This window comes from Canis lupus, chromosome 15, assembly GCF_003254725.2.
Source record: "Canis lupus dingo isolate Sandy chromosome 15, ASM325472v2, whole genome shotgun sequence".
NCBI classification, from domain to species: Eukaryota; Metazoa; Chordata; class Mammalia; order Carnivora; family Canidae; genus Canis; species Canis lupus.
In genome coordinates this window covers 38,860,392-38,886,934 of record NC_064257.1, presented here as the reverse complement: position 1 = coordinate 38,886,934, position 26,543 = coordinate 38,860,392, and the positions used below count along the sequence as shown (strand labels likewise).

The 26,543-nt window shown below is 36.3% G+C and overlaps 1 protein-coding gene and 1 pseudogene across 14 annotated transcripts in view; one reads left to right on the top strand and one right to left on the bottom strand.

Moving 5' to 3' along the window:
- ANKS1B (ankyrin repeat and sterile alpha motif domain containing 1B) overlaps positions 1–26,543 on the top strand; it is a 1,053,015-nt gene that overhangs the window by 331,055 nt on the left and 695,417 nt on the right. The window lies entirely within an intron of this gene.
- LOC112654272 (39S ribosomal protein L40, mitochondrial-like) lies at positions 3,021–3,702 on the bottom strand (annotated as a pseudogene).

The following is a 26,543-nucleotide window of genomic DNA, read 5'->3' as shown; positions in this document are numbered from 1 at the left end:
TCCCTGACAACTCCTGTCAAATTTGTGCAACCCTTCCAGTTTGGTCATGGAATAGTAAAGCTGAAAATTATTCCTTACCCTTGAGAATGGAGAGAACAAGGCTGAGGGACTTATGATTTTAGCATGACTTAATATTGACTTAAAATATTAAGCAATCCTAAATGTTTTAGAGGCGGGACACTTTTACTCCCTCAAGAGTTCGCCACACTATGGAAAAATAATTACTCCTAGAAGGTACTTGTTGTTGGATTGCTGAGTAATTTTAAGCATTTTGTTGCAGTATGAAAGGAAGATTAACCAAAAAAGATTTTATTTATAAGATTATTATTTTAACCAACAAAAAGTTATGAAAATAACACTTATGTGTCTGAAAACTGTAGTCATGGTTACTTTGACCATCAGAATATTTTTTTCTTCCTCTTAATCCTGGAAAGAAATCACAACATCTGTTTCTGAGATTTTAGGATGATAAATAACATTAAGTTTTATTCCAATTCAAGAATAAAATATTGTGATCTTTAAAAAAAAAAAACAACTAAATGCAAAAAAATGAGCTATTTTGCCAGTGAAAGGAGTTTATTAGGGCCTAGCAGAGGAATTCCAATTCAGGACAAGCAAACTATGGCAAATTGTAGGCAAGTTCAGAGAACAGAGAGGGGCTTAGTTTTATGGAGGAAACAAGGAGGTTGGGAGGGACTCTTTAGAAGATTTCAAGTTGGTGATGGTATCTCATTGGCTAAGTGTGGTGGTTTCTCATTGGATGCACTCTCTGGAGCAAGGAGAAATTTTTTCTTTCCCCTCTGCACTGTGTAAAGCAAGCGTCTTCCTGTTGGGGAATGCCAGGTATGTTTTTTACAGGAAGTGGTACCCCTTCAGGGCTTCCTAACTTTTACTTTAAATGAAGTGTTCCGTATTTATTTTCACAGTATTGATATCAAATGAGATATCTTCAACAAAGTTATCTAAAGGGAAATTTAATAGTTCTCTTTGATCCCTCTGGGACTAGTTCTGCAAAGTCATTAGAATAGTTACTAGCCATTAGATAATAAAATTAGAATTATGGGTTTTGTGTGTTCTATTACTATTTATATCTTATATATTATTTAATCAGCTTTTAAATACATATTGGGTACACAATATAGTACCACTGCTATGGAAGATATAAAAAGAAAAGAAAAAAATTATAATTGACCTAAAAAGAGTTAAAGTTTAGGAGGAAATAAAGGATATTCCTGGAGCACAACATACAATTTGCAATAATTTGTTCAGTATTGTATGTTAAGTGCAGAAAAAATTCAAAGTTAGAAGGTGATCTCCAAGAGGTCAGAGATTTTAAATCTCTTTTGCTCAGAATATTGTTTCTGTGATTACCACAAAAATACATGCTTATTGAAGAAAATGTGAAAAAGAAATTGACTATAAACATTTACCCAAAATAACTAGTTTACTGCTATGAATTCAGTTAACACTTTTCCTTTTACCTTTATCCATTTTCTACCTGAAGCAGCTTTTATTTTTACTCATCCTTTCAGGCCTTATTTTTAGTGGTAATTGCCCTCAAAAAAATGTTCAAACTTCTTAAATTGTTTTAGGTCCTCATACTAATATGCTTCCATTTAGTCTTGGGCTTCACCTGCATTCATGAAATATTGATGCTCCTGGGCTCTGTAGTGGATGCTGGGATTACAGTGATATAAATGACAAACAGGTTCTCTACCATCATAGAGTTGGCAGTTATAACGGAGACAGAAAAGAAATGAACAAAAGGGGCGCCTGGGGGGCTCAGCGTGTTAAGTAAGCATCCACCTTTGGTCAGGTCATGACCTGGGGTCCCTGAGATCGAACCCTGAGTCAGGCTCTCTGCTCAACGGGGGCCTGTTTCTCCCTCTCCCCACTGCTTGTGCACATGTACTTGCTCACTCTCTCTCTCTGTCAAATAAATAAATAAAATCTTAAAAAACAAACCAAAAAATTGAGTATATAAATGACATTTTGTTTTAGTTACTTGTAAATTTATTTTTCTCACTAGACTATCAGCTGCATATGGTAAGTACTGTCTTGTTGAAAGAAGTTAGATGATAAATATGTGTGTGTCTGTTTGAAATGAATGATTACTGAAGGATGAATGACTAGGTTAACATTTCTATGCATTTTTTCTTATCAATAATGTACATAAACATACAATTTTCATATATACTCAAAATTGGAATCTTAATGAAATACATACTATACATTTTTCACTTAACATTGTATCTTGAACATATTCCTATGTGAATAAATGCTTTAATGGTTGCATAATATTTCATAATAAGAATGTACCTGGATGATTACATAACCCTCCCCTATTGAGATTCTTATTTTCACTCTTTTCCTGATTCAGAACCACACATTCATTTAGATTGTTTCCAGTTTACTGCTATAAATTTTGTACTGATTAACACTTTTAAGCATAAATCACTATATCTTTGATTATATTTACTCAGAAATATTTGAATTGCTGGACAGAAGTTATTATCTTCTTTAAGGCTTTTGTATAGATTGCCAAGTTGTATTACAGAAAGGTAAATTATACTTCATTGAGGGATAATTTAAGCAATTTCATTAAGTTTTGAAACTAGTGATGGATATGACCTAATCAAAGGATCCTGGCTGGCAGAAGCAAGGGCACAGAAGTGAGAAATAGTTAATTAAAGAGACAAGAAGTATGTATGTTGTGTTATGTTGTGTGGAGAAGAGGGATGGAGTTGGAAATCTTGGGACAGGTGAACACTAGATGAGAAGCTTTCAACTTTTTAGAACAGTAGTTGGAGCTGCTATGAGATCTTGTAAAGGAGAAAGATAAAACAGTCTCTGGAGTCTAATGTATCTTAATTCAAATTAATAACGTAGTGACTTTAAGCAGGTATTTCACTAACTTAAATTTTAGCTATATTTCATTCACATTTTAAAGGGTTTTCTGGTTCTCCATGCTATTCAACTACAACTGTGGCAGATTTATGAGAGCAATCTGTCTTCTCTGCTCAGATCCCTCTCTGAACTGTTTCTAACACACTGGGCAATACCATTCTGTACATAGCTTTTCTTTTCTTGGTTAAATTTATATTTATTAATAGCATGCATGATTCTGTGAAAACCAAGCTTGAACCCTGGCCATTTTGACTTCCAAGGGCAAGTGTGATCTGAGGACAACTACCTGGAGATATGTCTCTTAAACTCCACTGTGTGTACCCCTTGGTGATGTCTAGTACCTGCCTTCAGGGGTCTGGTAGTTGGACGCTGGTGGCATGTAATCTGACCCTTTTCTCTCAAAAGGGAACAGACTGGTAAACTGGGATCCTGCTTGATGGCCTTCACATGGAGCCCCTAGGATATGAGTCACAGCTCCAACAGAGCTTCCTGTTGAGCCTCAAACACAGATCTCATGGCATCCTTCTCCATTTTGTGCTCTTGCTGCTTCTACCAGGACTATGTTTTCAGAAGCAGAGGTCTCCTCTGACTCTTCTCAAAAGGGAGCTCTACCCGAGGCCGCTGTCTTACTTTATCCAAGAACTTCACAGGGGTGATAAAATCTTCAGTGGAAATTAGCTCTCCAGCCTTTTCCAACCAACAGACCTTCTTTTTCAAATGGTCCTTCACTGCTTAGTCTTTTTCAGAATGTACCTTCTTTTGTAGAGGTTCTGATCTCATGGGAATGAATTTCCAGGTCAGTGATGAATCTCACTGTTGGATGTTCCTAATCTGTGTCTGTCAAGTTTCCAGAGTATCCATGGCCCCTCTGGCAATGAGTGCAGAGGTCCTGACCTAGCATTTCATTAAGGAGAGTCTGAAATGTTTTTTGTTTGTGCCCGGGAAGATGAGGAATCCGCCTCACTGTCCGGAGATTTCTCTAATCTCATCTGATAGATTATAGGATAAAATATGTAGGAAAATGCAAGGCATCATAATTCAATGGGAAATGGAAGCATACATTGGTTTAATATTTCCAAAATATTGTCTCTGTTACATTTTTTTTAGATATGGCATTTAAGAAGTTTATCATGGCCAGAAGAAGGGAAATAATAAAGATTAGAGCAAAATTAAACAATATGGAAACAAAAAACCAGTAGAACAGATAAGTGAAAATACGGGTTCTTTGAAAGAATTTTTTTTTAAAGATTTGAGAGAGAAGCAAAGACACAGGCAGAGGGAGAAGCAGGCTCCATGCAGGGAGCCTGACGTGGGACTCAATTCCAGGACTCCAGGATCAGGCAGGCCCTGAGCCGAAGGCAGTGCTAAACCGCTGAGCCACCTGGGCTACTCTGGTTCTTTGAAAGAATTAATAAAATTGATACCTCTAGCTAGACTTATCAAAAGAAAAAGTCCCAAATAAAATTATGAACAAAAGAGGAGAGATCACAACCAACACCATAGAAATACAAATAATCATAAGAGAATATTATGAAAAAGCATATGCCAACAAACTGGGCAATCTGGAAGAAATGGACAAATTCCTAGAAATATACAAACTACTAAAATTGAAACAGGAAGAAATAGAAAGTTTGAACAGACCCATAACTAGCAAAGAAATTGAATCAGTCATCAAAAATCTCCCAGCAAACAAAAACCCAGGGCCAGATGGCTTTCAGGGGACTTCTACCAGACATTTGAAGAGTTAATACCTATCTTTCTGAAACTACTTAAAAAAACAGAAATGGAAGGAAAACTTCCAAACTCCTTCTTTGAGGCCAACATTACCTTGATCTCAAACCCAAAGATCCCACCAAAAATAATTACAGACCAATATCCCTGATGAACATGGATGCACAAATTGTCAACAAAATGCTAGCAAATTGAATTCAACAGTACATTAAAAAATTATTCACCATGATCAAGTGGGATTTATTCCTGGGATGCAATATTCAATAATCAATCAATATGATACACCACATTAATAAAGAATTAGAAATATATGATCCTCTCAATAGATGAAGAAAAAGCATTTGAGAAAATACAGCATCCATTCTTGATGAAAACCCTCAATGAAGTAGGGTTAGATGGAACATGCCCCAACATCATAAAGGCCATATAGGCCATATACAAAAGATCCATAGCTAATATCCTCTTCAATGGTAAAAACTGAGAGCTTTTCTCTACAGTCAGGACTAAGATAGGGATGTCCACTGTCACTATTACTATTTAACATAGTCCTGGAAGTCTTAGCCTCAGCAATCAGACAATGAAGAGAAGTAAAGGGAATCCAGATCAGCAAGAAAGAAGTCAGACTTTCAGTATTTGCTGCTGACATGATACTTTAAATAGAAAACCTCAAGAACTCCATCCCAAAATTGCTAGAACTCATACATGAATTCAGCAAAGTCTCAGGATATAAAATTGACATAAGAAATCTGTTTCATTTCTCTACACCAATAATGAAAAAGAAATCAAGGAATTGATTCCATTTGCAACTGCACCAAAACCCATAAGATAAACCTAACCAAAGAGGGAAAAGATATACTCTGAAAACTATAGAACACTTATGAAGGAAATTGAAGAGGACAGAAATGGGAAAACATTCCATGCTTATGGATTGGAAGAACAAACATTGTTGTAGTGTCTATACTACCCAAAGCATCTACACATTTAATACAATCCCTATCAAAATACCAGCAACATTTTTCAAAGAGCTAGAGAGCTAGAACAAACCTTCTTAAAATTTGTATAGATCTACAAAAGACCCTGAATAGCCAAAGCCATGCTGAAAAAGAAAAGCAAAGTGGGAGGCTTCATAACTCTGGACTTCAAGCTATAGTGATCAAGAGCAGTAGTTATCAAGACAGTAAGGTACTGGCACAAAAATAGACACATCAATGGAAAAGATTAGAAAACCCAGAAATGGACCTACAACTGTCTGCTCAAATAATCTTTGACAAAGCTGGCAAGAATACCCAATGGAAAAATCCCTTCAATAAATGATGTTGGGAAAACTGGAAATCCACATGCAGATGAATGAACCTGGACCACTTGCTTAAACCACATGCAAAAATAAACTCAAAATGGATGAAAGATCTAAATGTGAGACAGGAAACCATCAAAATCCTAGGGGAGAACACAGCAACGTCTCTGACCTTGGCCATTGCAACTTCTTACTAGACACGTCTCTGGAGGCAAGAGAAACAAAAGCAAAACTCAACTATTGAAACTACATAAACATAAAAAAGAAAGTCAACAAAGCTAAGAGGCAACCTGTGAAAGAGGAGAAGAGATCTGCAAATGACTTATCAGATTAAACGAGAGTATCCAAAATCTATAAAGAACTTATCAAACTCTACAACAAAAATGCCAAATAACCCAGTTAAGAAATGGGCAGAAGACATGCATAGACACTTGTCCAAAGAAGACATCCAGGTGGCTAATGGACCCATGAAAAGATGCTCGACATCACTCATCATCAGGGGAATGAAAATCAAAACCATGATAAGACACCACCTCACCACCTTGTCAGAATGGCTAAAGCTAACAACAGTGGGAACAACAGATGTTGGTGAGGATGTGGAGAAAGAGGAACCCTCTTGCACTGCTGGTGGGAATGTGAATGGGTACGGCCACTCTGGAAAACAGCATGGAGGTTCCTTAAAAAAAATTAAAAATAGAACTACTCCATGATCCAGCAACTGCACTACTCAGTATTTCCCCAAAGGATACAAAAATACAGATTCAAAGGGGTACATGCATCCCAATGTTTGTAGCAGCATTATCAACAATATTCAAACTTATGGAAAGGGCCCAAATGTCCACTGACTGGTGAATGGATAAAGAAGAGGTGGTATGTATGTATGTATGTATGTGTATGTACATATTACTCAGCCATCAAAAAGGATGAAATCTTGCCATTTGCAGCAACATGGGTGGAGCTTGATGGTATTATGCTAAGTGAAATAAGGCCATCAAAGGCAAGTGCTATGTGATTTCACTCCTATGTGGAATTTAAGAAACAATACAGGTGAATATATGGGAAGGGAATAAGAGAAAAGGAAGCAAACCATCAAAGACTCTTAAAGGTAACACTGAGGGTTGATGGAGAGAGGTGGGTGGGGATGGGCTAGATTGGTGATGGATAGTAAGTAGGGCACTTGTGATGAGCGCTGGGTGTTGTAAGTAAGTGATGAGTCACTGAATTCTGCTCCTGAAACCAATACTGCCCTGTCTGTTAGCTACCTAGAATATGTAAAAATTTGAAGAAAAAAAAGTTTATCATGGCACTAAACTCAAGGTGAGCTGAGAGTGTAGGGAACCTCGAAGCAGGCCATACTCTGTTTTTACATCTGACTAAACATTTAATTAGAGTATGAAATGCTTCATGTAGGAAGGTTCTCAAAAATTCAATATAGCTTGTAATTTCTCTGGCAAAAAAAAAAAAAACTCAAAATATTTTTTTTATTTATAGTTGACCTGAGGTATCATTTTTACATACAAAAGATGAAATTTTTTTTCCTCTGAACCAAATTTCTAGAGCCCTCTATTCATCATCATAAATTTTCTCCCAGAGTTCAAAAATCCTTTGAGAAAGAAGAGAGAAAATGGTTATTTTCCTTCTATAGGATATAGATGAATCTTTGGTATAAATCATGTGAATTTATATTGAATAACTGGGTGGTTTATTAATTCTAAGTGTGCTCAGCTCAAAGCATTTTTATGTGCACTGTAATTTGTCTTGAAGATGTAGTAGTAGCATTCTACTGTTCTTTTTCTGTTTCCAGACCTGAAAACTTTCAGATCTTTGTTCTTTTGTATTAGCTTTGATCATTTCATTATATTTATCCTTAACACTTCAAGACTTTCTCCACAATGGAAAGGCTGGGCAATACATTATAATATCTGACTCACTGTATCTTCTACACTTGGGCTGAAGATGTATTTAGTTCTAATCACTCTTTCTCCTCCTTTGGCTCCTGTAACACTTATCTTTTTTGGTTCCTTCCTTAACTGCTGGACTGCATGACCTTTCTTTATCTTTTAGTCCTTAAATGTTAATATTCTCTTCGATTCTATCTTATGGTTTCAACTATTTTCTACCTAGATATTTTTCCTGAGCTACAGATCCCATATAAAAATACTTATGCTATCAACATCTTGGTCTGGATGCACCAGACGTGCCTTATATTGCAACATCTCCAAATGTGAAATTCTTATTTTCCCCCTAAATTGCCCTGAGTGATCACCATGTACCATTATGAAGCTAGAACACTTAGCATTTTCTGTGATCTGTCGTTTTCATTGCTATTACTACTGCCCTAATTTAGGACCCATTTTATCTTTACTGAGATCACACATAAAGTTAGAAAAGACCTTATTCAATACACAAGTTTGATTTTCTAAGTTAAAACAATAAAGACTGAATATGTGTAAAGGGTTAGAGATGACATATGATACATTTTAATGAGCAATAGCGAGATTTGTAAACTCATTCCACTTGTGATCACTTGATCGTTAAAAATTTCTTAGCCTTTCCATTTCCCTCAGTTTCAGTGCCATGACTGTACATTTATTTTATTTTTTTAAGATAATATTTATACTAAGTGGCCTTTTCCAGGATCTGATCCTCTGTCAAATTCTGGTGTTATGGCTTGTGATTGTTGACTTCTGCTCTTCACCACTTCAGTGTCAACATAATCCTAGTGAGATGATCTTAAAGTATATTGGAAGAATCCTTGTATCAGCAACCTCTCTTTTCATAAAACAAAGTAGTAGGATTCAATGCAGAAGATTTTTCACCTGCTGTGCCATTTGTTTTACTTTTTTTTTTCTGTATTTCTGTTCCTTGCTCTCACTTTTTCTTATTCTCAACAGTAACAACTTAGGGTACAATCAAAATCCATTTTAGCAAAAGGGGGAATAGCAATATGTTTTAATATACTGGAATTTAATGTAAAACATATTTGAATTTGGGAATGCATTGCTGTATTTCATAGAGCTTTGTATTGTTAGCCCAATTTTCATATGGTTATGCCTATGACATGATAAAATTAAAGTGCTAATGCTCTATTCTAGATACATTTTTAAATGTCAATTCACACCTCACTACTTTGTGTCCTTCCTCCTCTGTCTGCTCTTTTACCTTTTTATTTATTTGTGAAAGAGCAGATGTATACACCTCATTTTATTATTATTATTTTTCCAGAGAAAAAGGATCTCAAGAGATCAATCCAAATATGGCAGGTAAATTTTGAATAGGCATAGAAATATAAGGGAGCCAATATACGCTCCAGTGTTGTCCTGGAAATTGGTATTAATAAGATATACCTGAATCTATGTCTGTGCTTTGTTTCCTCAACTGAAGTTAAAGTTCCTTGGGATCTCACAATATTTTTGTTTGTCCTTCCACATGGAATACAGTGTTGTAGAATACAGGATTTTCATAAATATCTGTTAATACATGACCTAACTTGCCTGGGAGTTTTAGAAAATGTTGCATACGTGTAAGAAACAACTGGCATTAACTGGGGGAAGGGAGGACCCTGAATTTATCTGTTGCTTATATAGGACTTACATAATTTTATAGTTTATAACACATTTACTCCAAAAAGTCATCTATTAGTGGAGTAATTCTAGTGAGAGAGAAAATTAGAACTTATCATAAAATAGTGTTATTTATCTATTGGAAATCTAAAGAAGCTAAGTGTAATGGGTTTCAAGTCAGTCCAATTCATTTACTTACAGCCGCTTGATTATAACCTGGCCCACTGAAAATATTAAGTGTTTATGATTAGGGGCACCTGGGTGGCTCAGTTGGTTAAGCATCTGGCTTGATTTTGGCTCAGGTCTTGGTCTCCGGGTTGTGAGATGTGAGATTAAGGAGGGCTGCATACTCAGCGTGGGGGGTAGGGTGGGGGGTTCAGCTTGAGATTCTCTCTCCCTGTTCTGCTCCTCCCCCTGCTCATATGCTTTCTCTCTAGAGAAATAAAATCTTTTTTTAAAAAAGTTTATAATTAGTTAGAATAATTCCCCATTCTATCCTCAGGACCTACTCTGAAGAAAAGAAACATTAATATCATGTTTTTTAGGTTTTTTTATTATTATTACTTAAGCTTAGATACTAAGAATAGTCAGTTGTATTTTTTTTTTCCTTGCAATGAGGAAAAACCCCTCATATTTTGGTTGCAGTGATTAACTTTGGTGATTCCAAAGTAATGTATACATATAACATGAATTAATGTTATAGTCTTTGGGGCATATACCTGTATGTGCCTTGAATCTTAGAGCACTTGGTTTCTGACAAAGTGCTATTTTGGGTAGTGATAGAATAAGCATTTCTCATTTCTTGAATTAAATGTGTTCTTGCAAAGCCTCGTGTAAATAAAATAATCTGTAAATACACATAAGGGGCCAAACATTTCAGGAAAATGTAGAATGAAATATTTTGTGAAATATAGCTATTGTCACTTTTCTGAAAATAAATACCAAATATTAATTTGGGTTCCTGGTGCTTCATTTCTTGTTTTGGTATTGACATGTAATTTAGTTACAATGAAATTCATTAATCAGAGCATATAATTTGATCAATTTTGACAAGTGTATACTCTGTTCCTACCACTCAAATCAAGATATAGAACATCCCACAGGAACCTGGGGGGCTCACTCAGGCTGATTTTTGATGTCAGCCTCAGGTCATGGTCTTGAGCCATGTGATGGAGACCCCATCTCGGGCTCTGTGCTCAGGACAGAGGCTGCTTGTCCCTCTCCAGGTTCGTCTCTCCTCTAGCTCTCTCTTAAATAAGTAAAATCCTTTTAAAAAGATACAGAACAGGGATCCCTGGTGGCGCAGCGGTTTAGCGCCTGCCTTTGGCCCAGGGCGCGATCCTGGAGACCCGAGATCAAATCCCACATCGGGCTCCCAGTGCATGGAGCCTGCTTCTCCCTCTGCCTAAGTCTCTGCCTCTCTCTCTCACTCTGTGTGACTATCATAAATAAATAAAGATTAAAAAAAAAGATACGGAACATTCTTATAATCTGAAAGAGATTCCTTATGTACATTTGCAGTCAATCCCCTTCATACCAGACTCTAAGCATTCTCTGAGGTTTGCCTTTACTACAGTTTGGCATTATTTTTTTTATTTTTTTATTTTTTTTACATTTTCATGTGATAGCATCAGACAGTGTGTGTGTTTCTTTGGGTCTTGGCTTTATTTAGAGTGGTGTTTTTGAAAGTCACCCATTTCTTAGTTGTCCATTCTTTTTATTGCCAAGTAGCATTACTTTTTGTGTATATAGCACAGTTTGATTTTGTGTGAACTTAAAGTTCCTTGAGTAAATACTAAGGAGCACTGTTGCTGGATCATATGGTAAGACCATGTTTACTTTTATAAGGAACTGCCAAACCGTCTTCCAAAGTGGCCATACCATTTGCAATCCCACAAGCAATAAATGAAAATTCCTATTTGTTCCACATCCTCCTCAGCATTTGGTGTTGTCAGTCTTTTGGGTTTTGGCCATTCTAGTAGGTATGTAGTGGTTTTTTAAGCTTTTTATGTGATGAAATCAGCTTATTCTTTTTTCATGGATTATGCTTTGTTTTTTGTTTTTTTTTAAGTCACCATCAAACCCTAGGTCTAAGTTTTGTGTTTTACATTTAGGTATAGGATCCATTTTGAGTAAATTTTTGTGAAGGGTATAAAGTTTGTGTTAAGATTCCTTTTTTCATTTTTTTTTTTTTGCATGCTGATGTCCAGTTTTTCTAGCACCATCTGTTAAAGAGACTACCTTTGCATTTACTCCTGTATCAAGGATCAGTTGACTATGTTTATGCGGATCTATTTCTGTGGTTTATATTCTATTCCATTCTACTAGTCTATTCTTCTATGGATATTATACTGTCTTCTTTACTGTTACTTTATAGTAATTCTTAAAGCTGTGTAATGTCAGTCCTCCAACTGCGTTCTTCAACATTGTGTTAACTATTCTGAATCTTTTGCCTTTCCATCTAAACTGTAGAATCACTTTGTTGATATCCACAAGATAGTTTGATAGAATTTTGATTTATGAATTCTGTTAAATCTATAGATCAAATTAGGAAGAACTGACATCTTGATCATATTGAATCTTCCTATTCATGAACATAGACTATTTCTCTATTTATTTAGTTTTTCTTTGATTTTTTTTCTTCAGAGTTTTGCATTTTTTCTCATACAGATTTTGTACATATTTTATTAGATTTATGCCTGAGGATTTCATTTGGGGGGATGCTAATGTAAATGGTATTGTGATTTTACTTTCAAAATCCACTGTTTATTGCTGGCTTATAGGAAAATAGTTAACTTTTATATATTAACCTTTTACCTTGTAACCTTGCCATAATCATTTATTAGTTCTAGGAGTTTTTTGTCAATTCTTTTGGATTTTCCACATAGATAATCATGTCACTTTCAAACGAGGGCAGTTTTAATTCTTCCTTCTAATCTATGTACCTTTTATTTCATTTTCTTGCTTATCTGCATTAGCAAGGACTTCCAGTACGATGTTGAAAAGCAGTGATGTAAGGGTCATTCTTGTTTATTATCTTAGTGGACGAATTTTGAGTTTCTCACCATTAAGGGTGTTAACTTTGGTTTTTTTTTGTAACTATTCTTATCAAGTTGAAGAAGTTTTCCTCTATCTCTAGTTTATTGAGAGTTTTTATCATGCGTGGAAGTTGGATTTTATTAAATGCTTTCTCTGCATCTTTTTTTAAAAGATTTTATTTATTTATTTATTTATTTATTTATTTATTTATTTGAGACACAGAGAGATAGAGGGAGAGGCAGAGACACAAGCAGAGGGAGAAGCAGGGTCCATGCAGGGAGCCCGACATGGGACTTGATCTCCAGGATCAGGCCCTGGGCTGAAGGCGGTGCTAAACCTCTGAGCCATCCGGGCTGCCCGTTTATGCATCTTTTGATAGAATCATGTGACTTTTCTTCTTTAGCCTATTAATGTGATGGAACACATTGATTATTGAATGTTGAACTGGCCTTGCCTGGGGTAAATCCCACTTGGTTGTGGTGTATAGTTCTTTTTCAACTTTTTGTATTTGATTTGCTAATATTTGGTTGAGAATTTTTGCAACTATATTCATGACATTATTGGTCTTTAATTTTTGTTTTGTTTTTGTCTGGTTTTTATGTTAGAACAATGCTGGTCTTATAGAATGAGTTAGATATAGTCTCTCGGCTTCTGTCTTCTAAAAGCAGTTGTAGAGAATTGGTACAATTTCTTCATAAATATTTGGGAGAATTTACCAACGAACGCATCTAAGACGAGTTCTTCCTGTTTTAGAAGGCTGTTAATTATTAGTCCATTTCTTTAATAGATACGCCTATTCCAATTGCCTATTTCTTTTGTGGGTTTTGGCTAGTTGTGTCTTTTGAAGAATTGATCTATTTTATTTAGGTTATCAAATTCGTGGGCATAGAGTTGTTCATAATATTCCTGTTTATCCTTTTCATGTTCATGGGATCTGTATTGACGTCTCCTCTTTCATATATGATATTAGTGATTTTTGTTCTTTTAAAAAAATTGTTAAACTTGTTAGAAGCTATCAGTTTTATTGATTTTTTCAAAGAACCAGCTTTTAATTTTGCTGATTTTCTCTGTTGATTTCCTATTTTTAATATCCATTGATTTCTACTCAAATCTTTATTATATCTTTTCTTTGCTGACTTTGTGTTTAACTTGCTTTTCTTTTTCTAGTTTCCTAAGATGGAAACTTAGATGATTTATTTTAGATATTTCTTCTTTCCTAATGTGTGCATTCAATGGTATAATTTACCCACTGCTTTCAATGAGTCCTACACATTTTGATAAATTGTATTTTCATTTAAATTTAGTTCAAAGTATTTTGAAATGTCTCAAGATTTCTTCTTTGACCTATATGTTATTTATAAGAGTGTTGCTTAATCTCCAAATATTTGGGGGATTTTCCAGCTATTTTTCTGTTACTGATTTTTAGTTTGGTGCCACTGTAATCTAAGAGCGGACATTTGTGATTTTTATTTCTTAAATTTGTTAAAGTGTGTTTTATGGCTTAGAATGTGATCTATTTTGGTAAATGCCCATGTGAACTTGAGAAAAATGTGTATTTTATTGTTGCATGAAGTTACTTATAGATTATCTGATATATCCGGTTGATTGATAGTATTGTTCAGTTCAACTATCTCCTTTTCCATCTTCTGGATCTGTCCATTTCTGATAGAAAGTGTTGTAATAGTGGATTCATCTATTTCTCCTTGTAGTTCTATCAGTTTTTACCTCATATATTTTGGTTCTCTATTTTTAGGTGCATACACAATAAAGATTGTTGGGTCTCTTTGGATAATTGACCCCTTTATTATTATATAATGCTCTTCTCTCTTCCTGACAATTTTCATTGCTCTGAAGAGGTTTTAGTTTGACTTTATTTTCTCAGTGAAATAATAAACATGACTAATTATTGAGACTACTATGAGAAATGGTGTCCTGAAGGAGAAAGAAGACAATCTGAAAGAGTCACATTGGAGAGTGGAAAATAATTCTTCTTGCAACCATTTTAAGTGCTTTGTTTGGTTTTAGTCAGAGAATTAGAGTTAGCGAGGATACGGATTTTTCAGGTAGGTACGGTAAAGAAAAAGGAGAATGATTGTGACAAGTGAAAATCATTATAAATTATAAATTCTGAATTATTCCTGGCTATAGGAAAATATAAAATTTTATTTTATGATACTAGTATAATGCTGACATCTAAGCCCAATTGATATTGTACCAAAAATTTTTTAAATGAACACTTTTACATGAATACATATGTCTAGGTACAATATTACATAAGAAAGCACAACAGTTTTGTCAAAGGATAATCCCTATGACCTGAGTAAAAATCTATTCTAGGCATAGTAGGGTAGTTAAATACCAGACAAATCAATCAATATAATTAATTACATCAATAAATTAAGGCTCAAAAAGGCTATATTAGTATATCAGTAGGTAATGAAAATGTATTTGGGCCTAAATATATTTTCAATATTGTTGTGATTTACTAAGATTTCATTCTTTAAAAAAATTTTTTTGAATATAGTTCATATATAATGTTCCATGAGTTTCAGGTGGACAACATACTGATTTAACATCTCTATATATACATTATGCTGTGCTCACCACAAGTGTAGCTACCATCTGTCATCACACACTATTACAATATACTAACTGTATTCTCCATGCAGGGACTTTTATTCTCCTGACTTGTTTATTCCATAACTGGAAGCCTATAACTCCCACTCCTGTTCACCCATTTCACCCATCTCCCCACCGCCCTCCCTTTGGCAAGCATCAGTTTGGTCTCTGCATTTACAGGTCTGATTCTGCTTTTGGTTTGTTTGCTTATTCATTGTTTTTGTTTTTTAGATTCCACATGTAAGTGAAATTATATGGTATTTGTCTTCTCAGTATGACTTATTTCACTTAGCATAATACCCTCTAGGTCCATCCATGTTTTTGTGGATGGCAAGATACCATCCTTTTTTTAGGCCAAGTGATACTCCATTTTGTGTGTGTGTGTGTGTGTGCGTGTGTATACTACACACTACATCTTTATTCATCTATCAGTAGACACTTGAGTTGCTTCCCTATCTTGGCTATTGTGAATAATTCTGTAATAAGGACACCTGGGTGGCTCAGTGGTTGAGTGTCTTCCTTCAGCTCAGGGCGTGACCCCGGGGTCCTGGGATTGAGTCTCACATTGGGCTCCCCACAGGGAACATGCTTCTCCCTCTGTCTATGTCTCTGCCTCTCTCTGTCTCAAGAAAAAATATTTTAAAAAATAAATTCTGTAATAAACATAAGGATGCATATATTTTGTTGAATTAGTGTTTTCATTTTCTTTGGGTAAATACCCAGTAGTAGAATTACTGGATCGTATGATATTTCTATTTTTACTTTTTTTTAAGGAACATCTATATTGTTTTTCACAGTGATTGTACCAATTTATATTCCCACCAACAGTGCATAAGGATTCCTTCTTCTCCATATTCTCACCAATATTTCTTATTCCTTGTCATTTTGATTTTAGCCATTCTGACAGGTGTAAGTTGATAATCTCATTGTGCTTTTAATTTGCATTTTCCTGATGATGAATGATGTTGAGCATCTTTTCATGTCTCTGTTTGCCATTTGTTTTTTTGTTTTTTGTTTTTTAAAAGATTTTATTTATTTATTTATTCATGACAGATACAGAGAGAGAAAGGCAGAGACACAGGCAGAGGGAGAAGCAGGCTCCATGCAGGGAGCTTTACGTGGGACTCGATCCCAGGTCTCCAGGATCACACCCTGGGCTGATGGCAGCGCTGAACCACCTGGGCTGTCCCTCTGTTTGCCATTTGTATGTCTTCTTTGGAAAAATGTCTATTCAGATCCTCTGCATATTTCTAGAATTTGGATTGTTTTTGTTTTTTAATGTTCAGTTATGTAAGTTGTTTATATATTTTGGATGTTAACCCCTTATTGGTACATTAATTATAAATACTTTCTCCCCTTCAGTAGATTGTTTTCTCATTTTGTTGATGGTTTCCTTTGCTTTGCAAAAGCTTTTTATTTTGTTGTAGTCTCAATAGTTTATTTTGCTTTTGTTTACCTTTACCTCAGGACACATATATAGAAAAATGTTGCCATGGCTGATGTCAGAGAAGTTACTAGCTGTGTTCTCTTCTAGGACTTTTATGGTTTCAAGTTCAACAGTTAGATCTTTAATACATTTTGAGTTTATTTTTGTGTATGGTGTAAGAAAGTGGTCCAGTTTCATTCTTTTGCATGGAGCTGTCCAGTTTCCCCAGCACCATTTATTGAAGATACAGTCTTTTCCCCTTTATAAATTCTTGCCTCCTTTTTCATAGATTAAATGACTATATAAGTGGTTTTTTTCCTGACCTCTCCATTCTGCTTCATTGATCTTCGTGTCTGTGTTTGTGCCAGTACCATACTGTTTTGATTACTACAGCTTTGTAGTATATCCTGAAGTTTAGAATTGTGAAACCTCCAACCTCGTTAATTTTTTTCAAGATTGCTTTGGTTATTTGGTGTCTTAAGTGGTTCCACAAAAATTTTAGTATTATTCTAGTTATGTGAAAAATTCTGTTGGTATTTTTATAGAGATTGCAATGAATCTGTAGATTGCTTTGGGTAGTATGGGCATTTTAACAATATTAATTTTTCTAATCTATGAACATGGAATATTTCTCCATTTGTTTGTGTCACTTTCAAGTTCTTTCATCAGAATCATATACTTTTCAGAGTATAGATCTTTTACCTCCTTAGCTAAGTTTATTCCTAGGTACTTTATATTTTTGGTGCAATTGTAGATGGAATTGTTTTGTTTATTTCTCTTTCTATTGCTTTGTTCATAATGTATTGAAAAGCTACTGGTTTCTGGGTATTAATTTAGTATCCTGCAACTTCATTAAATTCATTTATCATTTCTAATAGTTTTTTTGCTGGAGTCTTTAGGGTTTTCTATATATAGTATGTCATCTGCAAATGGTGACAGTTTAACTTCTCCCTTACCAGTAAGGATGTCTTTTCTTTCTTTTTTTCTTATCTGTTTGCTGTGGCTAGGATTTCCAATACTATATTGAATAAAAGTGGGGAGAGTGGACATCGTTGTCTTGTTTTGATTTTAGAGGACAAGCCCTTCAGTTTTTCATCATTAAATATGATGTTAGCTGAAGGTCTTTCATATATGGACTTTAATATTAAAATTTGTTTCCTCTAAACTCACTTTGTTGAAAATCTTCTAATTATGAATGAATGTTGAATTTTGTAAGACTTTTCTTATGGGAATTTTAATAAGTATTCTTGATTTGCTTAGCATCATGTTCTGTCTATTTAAGACAACCTATTTGCTGTCCAAAACATTTTATCTGATCAATTTCCTTATCCATAAAATGGAGATTAATGAGTGGAGATAACATGCCTAACTTAAGTTGTTATGACTTAAATAATATGCTATGTTCAAAATATACTCTAAGGATTAAAGCATTATACATATCGTGTATTCAATATATTTAATTATTTGTATAAATTAAAGTTTTATACAAGTATATAATTCTTTTTATCACAGATATAGGAATTATTGCAATTATAAAAATAACTACATATATCTGTAGTTATCTTGAATTTATGGGCTCACCACCTGCATTTTAACAATTTAATGTTACCTCAAAATTATATTACAGTATGACATTTTATATTTATTTTACTAGACTGAAATAATTTCCTTGTTGAGTAAGCCTACAAGTACCAAGAATGCAGCACTTTAAACTGTGCACTGTGGTTAAAACTGAAATTTCTAAGCATTATAGACTGTAACTATTGAATTTAACTTAATTATACATTAGAATTATTAAACTGATTTGAATTATAAAATTGTTTGATGTTTTTGAATTATAAAATTGTTTGATGTTTTTGAATTATCAAGGTTTTTTATTAGAGCCAGAATTGTAGAGCACCCATTGAATTGCCAAACATAAGGTCATTCAGTGATTATTATGACCTTTATGTCATTCAGAAAATTTTAGAAAAATGTAGTAATGAAGTAAGAATATATATATTTGGAAACTTAAGTTCTTATAAAATAAGAAACATTTATTTTCAGCTCTTAGAAAAATTCCATTAACATTTTAATTTTAATTTTATTAAAGATTATTTTAATATAATTGTTGAAAATTTTTGTGACTACTTATTAATATTGAGAATATAAAACTTGAGGGACAACTGGATGACACAATCTGTTGAGCATTCAATTCTTGGTTTCAGCTCAGGGTGTGATCTCATGGTCGAGGGATCGAGCCCTTAGGGCTCCATGCTCTGTGTGAAAGTCTGCTTAAGATTCTCTCTCCTTCTCCCTTTGCCCCATCAGCTCATGCTCTCTCTTTCTCTCTCTGAAATTTAAATAAATAAATAAATAAATAAATAAATAAATAAATATTTTCAAAAAAGTTTCATACTTGATTCCTAAACCTTAGACTATAATTGTCAGGGGCCTTCATTTTAAAAATCAATATACTGAGATCAAGAGAGGTTAACGTGCTCACTCAGTTCATAGAGCTAGTTTGTGGCAAATCTAGTATTAGAATCTAATTTTCCTGATTGTCATCTCATCTTATTTTATTTTACTTTACATCACATTCTTCTCAAATTCATCATATTCCCTAAGGTCTGGGCTCCACATGAATATATATTCTGCATATTTGGATTTATTTGCTTTGTTTATTTGGGGGTTGTCCAGAGAGCTAGATAAAGTGCTGTGAAAATTCAACTTTCACAAGCTATTAGACTAACTCCTAATTCACACCACTTAAGTATTTGTTCTTAGAATGCTCCATTCACTTCTTTTTAAGTCCACCAAGTCTTATTTATATAAGAATATTTGGATATAATAATAACCTAGCTATAGAAAGCCCTTGGGAAAGCTCTATAATTATTGAAATGATAAAGTCCCTTTGAGAAAAATCATTTTCTGAGTGATAGTATTCCCTAGTGTTGGATCAAATCACTTTGAATAAATGAGACCTCAAAATTCAGAAACATCTTCAAATGTAGAATGCAAAGATAGGAAACATGTTTGTGTAGTATATTTGGCCCCTTCTGTGTTTCCTCATCAGAGCATTCTCAAATATTTATCTGAGACTTAGAAATAATACCAGTCTATACAGACTGGATGCTTATCAGACACTACCTTCTCATACTGTGATTCTAACATCTTATAATCATTATAAATATAGAACAGAATTGTTTTGATCAAAATTTAAATAGAGGCAGTACCAGTTCTTGAGTCTTTAAGGTCTTTTTTGAGGTTGAGGAGGAAGAAAGGTGTGGTTAAGCTAGATTTTAAAAACATCTTAACTCACATGCATTATTTTCAAAAAAAGACATTTAGAAAGTTGAGATTTTATAATTACAATAATTTACTATTACATTATAAAGTCTTCATAATCTAAAAGTCTCTATAATGCATAGAAGAGCTGTATATTTGTACTTTAACACGAAATGTAAATTTCTTAAAAATCTCTTAAAATATAAATTTAGTTTGTAATGCTGTATGAGGTTTGTTTTTAAGGAAAGCCTCAAAAAAAAAAAAAAAAGGGGAAAGCCTCAGCAATTTTTAAAAATAAATTTGAGAACTACTTGGCAAAATGCCTAATAAGCTCTATTTTATCTCCTTTGAAAAATATCATTTTTTTCATATTTTTATAGATTTATTTGCCTAACATAAAAGAGAATTTAGATATATTATTAAGCCTATCTTAAAAATTGATCATTAAAGTATTATGCATTATATGTACTTTTATAATGTACATGTATGTACTTTTATAAGGCATATTAATACTCAATTTTCTTATTGAAAGTTCAAACATACAGAAGTAGAGAATGAGCTTTCATGTACAAATCACTCAGCTTCATCAGTGATCAACATTTTGCCAATCTTATTTGATTTATCCTTTCTTTTTTTTTGAAGCAAACGTCAGACAATATTAACAATTACTAATTAATATCATTCACTATACAAATCATATTAAAATTTCCTCAATTGTGAGATGAGCAACATTTTCAATATAACAGGCTGAATCTTCACCTGATCTGGTAAGTCAAGGATGTCCAGAGAGGAGAAAATAGATCTGAGGCAGAGGGCTCACACCATTTCTGGCTTCTTGGTAAACAACAACAGAAGTAACATTCAAAGTTTAAAAATCCTTACTTTGCAATCCCTGAAAGAGCAGTCTAACAATGGGTGGGTATGTCATGTGTATTTGTATCCTTATAGGGTATGATGATGGTAAGTAACATCCTTATGAGAGGTTGAGCAACACACCCCACAACCTTGTTGCTGGATGGGGTTACCTGGGAAACCAACTCCAACAACAATGAGGGTATGGGAGGCTTATAGAGAGTGCTGTTGACATCACCTGTGGAAGGGAAGTGAAAGAAAGGAGGCAGGATTGGACAGAGGGAGAAGTTGAGATGGTAAGCTGTCTTAACAGACACCTCAGCCAACCCTCTGGAAAATTCTAATCAGGGACGACGGACGTTTTGATCAGTCAGTCACTAGGAGCTAGTCACCCTGCAATGGGGTGGATAGTGGGTGAGAAGGTTCTCTTCAACCAAGGCAGCCCCATAGGGACTGTAGGGAGAGTATTCCATCAGCAATGCTCTAAACAGCTTGAAGAATAGATCCTTCCTTCCTGAAATGGAATCTGGACAGCACATCAGAACATCCACTCCAAACAGTTTTTTAACGGGAAAATTTGTTCCTATATTTTAAGTAGGAAGTTATCAAATGCCTTTATATACCAGGTATTTTACACACATTATCTTTAATCTTTACAACAACTCTGTAAGATAGCTGTTACTATTTTCAAGCTAAGGAATCTGAGAGGGGAGGTAGCTTCTCCAAGGTTACACAGCTGGTAGACATGCAAGAATTGAGATTTCAATGAAAGTCTGACTCCTAGCTCTTTCCACTAGGCAGCACAGCTGCTAGCTGTACTGCTCTGTCAGTGTGCCTATAATTAAAGCCCTCAGACAGCACATCCATTATTTCTTTACTTTTTGCTTTTTTTCCACCAGTTAGGTTAGCAATGTATGTTTTTAAGATTTAAAGTCATGTTTATTTAAGACTCTCCAAACCTATTTGAAATTCAAGTGAAGCAATTCAAAGTTGAGTAGATTTCCTGAACAGGTTGGAACATGTTCTCTATACTTCTTTAGAGCTTTATTGAAAGAAGGAGATAAAAACAAAAAACAAAACCCTCCAAAAAGCTAACCAAAGACATATTAATGTCTCTGTGATGATTTTTCCTTTGGATTTGTGCCACTTTGGAGAAGAGACACTAGTTAATTGGTATGAATCATTGTAACCATTATTCCTGGCCTTTCAAGCTACTGAATGGGAGTAGGAGAAGCTAAGCTCTATTCATGAATCCTGCAGTATTCCTCCCTGAGTGATCTAGGGAGAGCCACTTAACCTGCTATATGCTTTGGTTTTCTTTCTTTTTTTTTTTAAGATTTTATTTATTTATTCATGAGAGACACACACAGAGAGAAAGAGAGAGAGAGAGAGAGAGAGATTGGCAAGGACACAGGCAGAGGGAGAAGCGGGCTCCATGCAGAGAGCCTGATGTGGGACTCAATCCTGAGACTCCAGGATCACGCCCTGGGTGGAAGGCAGGCGCCAAACCACTGAGCCACCCAGCGATCCCTGCTTTGGTTTTCTTACTTGAAAATGACTGTAATAATGTCTACCTTTCGGGGGGGAGGAGCAAGATGGCGGAAGAGTAGGGTTTCCAAATCACCTGTCTCCACCAAACTACCTAGAAAACCTTCAAATTATCCTGAAAATCTATGAATTCGGCCTGAGATTTAAAGAGAGACCAGTTGGAATGCTACAGTGAGAAGAGTTCGCGCTTCTATCAAGGTAGGAAGACGGGGAAAAAGAAATAAACAAAGGCCTCCGAGGGGGAGGGGCCCCGCGAGGAGCCGGGCTGAGGCAGGGGCGAGTGTCCCCAGGACAGGAGAGCCCCGTCCCGGAGGAGCAGGAGCTGCACCGACCTTCCCGGGCGGAAAGGGGCTCGCGGGGAGTTGGAGCAGGACCCAGGAGGGCGGGGATGCCCTCGGGCTCCCGGGGACAGTAACAGCAACTGCGCACCCAGGAGAGTGCGCCGAGCTCCCTAAGGGCTGCAGCGCGCACGGCGGGACCCGGCGGGACCCGGAGCAGCTGAAGGGGCTCGGGCGGCGGCTCCGCGGAGGGGGCTGCGCGGCCCCAGGAGCAGCTCGGAGGGGCTCGGGCAGAGGAAGAGGCTCCGTGCGGAGGGGGCTGCGCGGTTCCAGGAGCAGCTCGGAGGGGCTCGGGCGGCGGCTCCACGGAGGGGGCTGCGCGGCCCGGAGCGCGAATCCACCAGCGCAGGCTCCGGAGCACAGGGCGCCGGGACACAGCCCAGGATCCCGCCTCCCCCGGGACAGGCAGAGGCCGGGAGGGCCCAGGACAGCAAGGACGCTCCTGCCCCAGCTGAGCACATCAGCAGCCCCGCCCCGGAGCCTCCAGGCCCTGCAGACGGAGTTCCTGCCGGAGCTGAATCCAGGTTTCCAGAGCTGCCCCGCCACTGCGGTTGTTCCTCCTGGGGCCTCACGGGGTAAACAACCCCCACCGAGCCCTGCACCAGGCAGGGGCACAGCAGCTCCCCCAACTGCTAACACCTGAAAATCAGCACAACAGGCCCCTCCCCCAGAACACCAGCTAGACTGACAACTTCCAGGAGAAGCCAAGGGACTTAAAGTACACAGAATCAGAAGATACTCCCCGGTGGTTCTTTTTTTGTTTGTTTGTTTTTGTTTTTGTTTTTGTTTTTGTTTTGTTTTGCTTTTTGATTTGTTTCCTTCCCCCACCCCCTTTTTTTCTCCTTTCTTTTTCTTTCTCTTTTTCTTTTTTTTTTTTTTATTTTTTTTTCTTTTTCTTCCCTTTTTTTTTCTTTTTTTTTCTCTTTCTCTTTTCTTTCCTTCTTTCTCTCCTCTCTTTTTCTCTTTTTCCCAATACAACTTGCTTTTGGCCACTCTGCACTGAGCAAAATGACTAGAAGGAAAACCTCACCTCAAAAGAAAGAATCAGAAACAGTCCTCTCTTCCACAGAGTTACAAAATCTGGATTACAATTCAATGTCAGAAAGCCAATTCAGAAGCACTATTATACAGCTACTGGTGGCTCTAGAAAAAAGTATAAAGGACTCAAGAGACTTCATGACTGCAGAATTTAGAGCTAATCAGGCAGAAATTAAAAATCAATTGAATGAGATGCAATCCAAACTAGAAGTCCTAACGACGAGGGTTAACGAGGTGGAAGAACGAGTGAGTGACCTAGAAGACAAGTTGAAAGCAAAGAGGGAAACTGAGGAAAAAAGAGACAAACAATTAAAAGACCATGAAGATAGATTAAGGGAGATAAACGACAGCCTGAGGAAGAAAAACCTACGTTTAATTGGGGTTCCTGAGGGCGCCGAAAGGGACAGAGGGCCAGAATATGTATTTGAACAAATTCTAGCTGAAAACTTTCCTAATCTGGGAAGGGAAACAGGCATTCAGATCCAGGAAATAGAGAGATCCCCCCCTAAAATCAATAAAAACCGTTCAACACCTCGACATTTAATTGTGAAGCTTGCAAATTCCAAAGATAAGGAGAAGATCCTTAAAGCAGCAAGAGACAAGAAATCCCTGACTTTTATGGGGAGGAGTATTAGGGTAACAGCAGACCTCTCCACAGAGACCTGGCAGGCCAGAAAGGGCTGGCAGGATATATTCAGGGTCCTAAATGAGAAGAACATGCAGCCAAGAATACTTTATCCAGCAAGGCTCTCATTCAAAATGGAAGGAGAGATAAAGAGCTTCCAAGACAGGCAGCAACTAAAAGAATATGTGACCTCCAAACCAGCTCTGCAAGAAATTTTAAGGGGGCCTCTTAAAATTCCCCTTTAAGAAGAAGTTCAGTGGAACAGTCCACAAAAACAAAGACTGAATAGATATCATGATGACACTAAACTCATATCTCTCAATAGTAACTCTGAATGTGAACGGGCTTAATGACCCCATCAAAAGGCGCAGGGTTTCAGACTGGATAAAAAAGCAGGACCCATCTATTTGCTGTCTACAAGAGACTCATTTTAGACAGAAGGACACCTACAGCCTGAAAATAAAAGGGTGGAGAACCATTTACCATTCGAATGGTCCTCAAAAGAAAGCAGGGGTAGCCATCCTTATATCAGATAAACTAAAATTTACCCCAAAGACTGTAGTGAGAGATGAAGAGGGACACTATATCATACTTAAAGGATCTATTCAAAGAGGACTTAACAATCCTCAATATATATGCTCCGAATGTGGGAGCTGCCAAATATATAAATCAATTATTAAGCAAAGTGAAGAAATACTTAGATAATAATACACTTATACTTGGTGACTTCAATCTAGCTCTTTCTATACTCGATAGGTCTTCTAAGCAAAACATCTCCAAAGAAACGAGAGCTTTAAATGATACACTGGACCAGATGGATTTCACAGATATCTACAGAACTTTACATCCAAACTCAACTGAATACACATTCTTCTCAAGTGCACATGGAACTTTCTCCAGAATAGACCACATATTGGGTCACAAATCGGGTCTGAACCGATACCAAAAGATTGGGATTGTCCCCTGCATATTCTCGGACCATAATGCCTTGAAATTAGAACTAAATCACAACAAGAAGTTTGGAAGGACCTCAAACACATGGAGGTTAAGGACCATCCTGCTAAAAGATAAAAGGGTCAACCAGGAAATTAAGGAAGAATTAAAAAGATTCATGGAAACTAATGAGAATGAAGATACAACTGTTCAAAATCTTTGGGATGCAGCAAAAGCAGTCCTAAGGGGGAAATACATCGCAATACAAGCATCCATTCAAAAACTGGAAAGAACTCAAATACAAAAGCTAACCTTACACATAAAGGAGCTAGAGAAAAAACAGCAAATAGATCCTACACCCAAGAGAAGAAGGGAGTTAATAAAGATTCGAGCAGAACTCAACGAAATCGAGACCAGAAGAACTGTGGAACAGATCAACAGAACCAGGAGTTGGTTCTTTGAAAGAATTAATAAGATAGATAAACCATTAGCCAGCCTTATTAAAAAGAAGAGAGAGAAGACTCAAATTAATAAAATCATGAATGAGAAAGGAGAGATCACTACCAACACCAAGGAAATACAAACGATTTTAAAAACATATTATGAACAGCTATACACCAATAAATTAGGCAATCTAGAAGAAATGGACGCATTCCTGGAAAGCCACAAACTACCAAAACTGGAACAGGAAGAAATAGAAAACCTGAACAGGCCAATAACCAGGGAGGAAATTGAAGCAGTCATCAAAAACCTCCCAAGACACAAGAGTCCAGGGCCAGATGGCTTCCCAGGAGAATTTTATCAAACGTTTAAAGAAGAAATCATACCTATTCTCCTAAAGCTGTTTGGAAAGATAGAAAGAGATGGAGTACTTCCAAATTCGTTCTATGAAGCCAGCATCACCTTAATTCCAAAGCCAGACAAAGACCCCGCCAAAAAGGAGAATTACAGACCAATATCCCTGATGAACATGGATGCAAAAATTCTCAACAAGATACTGGCCAATAGGATCCAACAGTACATTAAGAAAATTATTCACCAAGACCAAGTAGGATTTATCCCTGGGACACAAGGCTGGTTCAACACCCGTAAAACAATCAATGTGATTCATCATATCAGCAAGAGAAAAACCAAGAACCATATGATCCTCTCATTGGATGCAGAGAAAGCATTTGACAAAATACAGCATCCATTCCTGATTAAAACTCTTCAGAGTGTAGGGATAGAGGGAACATTCCTCGACATCTTAAAAGCCATCTATGAAAAGCCCACAGCAAATATCATTCTCAATGGGGAAGCACTGGGAGCCTTTCCCCTAAGATCAGGAACAAGACAGGGATGTCCACTCTCACCACTGCTATTC